Source organism: Aptenodytes forsteri, unplaced genomic scaffold (genome assembly GCF_000699145.1).
Source record: "Aptenodytes forsteri isolate BGI_AS27 unplaced genomic scaffold, ASM69914v1 Scaffold624, whole genome shotgun sequence".
NCBI lineage: Eukaryota > Metazoa > Chordata > Aves > Sphenisciformes > Spheniscidae > Aptenodytes > Aptenodytes forsteri.
Window position 1 is genome coordinate 41,908 of NW_008794808.1, and position 1,994 is coordinate 43,901.

Consider the following 1,994-nt stretch of genomic DNA (forward strand, 5'->3'; position numbering starts at 1 on the left):
TGCCCCGCTCCTGCCTGCTGCTGGTCGGGCCTCGGTCCTGTGAGCTCTGCTCGCCGCCGGGGTCAGCTAAGGGAAAGCTTCGTAGCTTTTGTTTATATAAAGCTTCTCCTTTGGGTGATTAGTTCTTGTGGTGGTTTTTTTTTCTCTGAAGTATTACAGGTTAGCAGGCATCCCATTTTCAAAGTTTGGGGTTTTTCCTCCCTTAAAACATTAGAAAACTAATGGAGAACTTAAGCCGCTTGCCTTTAGTACTGCCGAACACTAAGTGCTTTAGAAGTTGCTTTTTTTCAAATTTCCAACCTAAAATATGCACTTTTACAAACTCGCATGCATTTTCCCAGTCTTCCCCTGTGTTTAATCTTTTATGGACTTCATAGTGATCAGTCCTAACAGTAACTTTCATAGACATATTTCACAGTTTTTACATGGTGCAGGATATGTTACTTTCAGCTAGTCTTCAGACAAGTCTTTGTAAATCCAGGCTTTAATTTGAAACAGTCACCTTGTGTTTAGTTTTTAAAAACAAATGTTTGGCTAGTGAGTTTGAGACTGGCAAAAGTGCAAGCTGCTGCTTCCAAAACTGGTTTTCAGAGTTTTTTGTCCACATTTGCTTTCATTCTCAGAGGATGATTCTTTCAAGCGTTCAGAAAAGTAGTCTAGAGGGGCACTTGTATGGGGCTCTACTGTGATCCTTTACAAGAGCTGATGTGAGTGGAGCTTGTGTTAATATAAAGTTACAACTTTGTTGTGGAATGTAGGTATTTTGGAGGTTTGTGTAAAAAGCCCAGGTGAACTTTGCTTGCTCTGAGGTTCCCTCAGTGAAAGCGTGATTTGTGAGCTTGTGAGGGAGACGAGAGATATTATTCATGGTCAAAGTGATGCTCATTTTGTATCTCCGGTCATCTTTAAGTCTACTGAAATAAGTGGTTGTTCCCTCTTTGCCCAAATTGCCCGTCCTATTCTTTTTCTCTTTTCCTGGCATACATCTTTGTCTCTGAGCTCAATGAGATTGGAGAATTGATCTGGCAAAAAAAGGGGGTGGGTGGGAAGTTGGGGGTGGTGGTGTTTTTTTCCTCTCCATCTGGATCAACTCCCTGATCTGATTTTCTGTGCAGCTACACAAATAGCTGTGCCAGCCCAGAGCAGCAACTGCTGCGGTGTCGGGGAGCTGGTTTTATCAGGTGACAATGTGTTTTCATACTTGCTGAAGGCGTTCATGAAACTTCACGTTTCAGCTGTTTTTTAATAATCATTGTAAGCCCGTCTAACTACACAGGCTGCAGCAAAAAGGGACAGTGCTTCCTCGTTTCCTTGTGAAAAGTGTTGTCTCTGGTTCTCATGCTGCTGTGATTAGTTCACTGATTTGACTGAAAGCTGATTTTGTGTCGGGAGGAAGGGGAGTGGAACAGGGCTCAGTTTACAGTCGTTTTCTAGGCCTGTGTAACTTCTAGGACTGCGCAGAATAGGAGCGGGAAGGGTATGTAGCCACCCCTGTCAGCAGTAGCGTGGTTTTAAATTGGCCCAAGGTGGCTGCGAAACTGCATCCGAAGGTTGCAGTCAACTGCGCTCTTCTAGCTGTGAATAACTTACCTGGGCGAAGGAGTGCCTGCCCCTAGCTGTTGATTTCTGTTGTTGCAGTTGCATTTATACAACAGGGAGTACAACCATGTTTTAAACAAATCATCAGTTTTTTGTGATTGGATCATTTGACAGGAACGTTTTGAGCGTAGCTGTGCAAAACTGATAGTGGAGGGAGCAAGACTGAAATAGCTGGAGGCGGGGATCTCTTCACCTGGATTTGTTTCCAGCAGGGTGGGACTGCTGCTGCAGTGTTCGGTGTGTCTGGATCACTTTCGCAGGCTAGGTTAGACTCGTGCACTTGATTTAACAGATTTGAATGGGTCACGATAAGCTTTTGTAATTGCAGCAGCCTCTTAACCTTGCTTAGCTGTGTCCATATGACAACAGCTTAGTGTATACTGTTTACAGGGAAA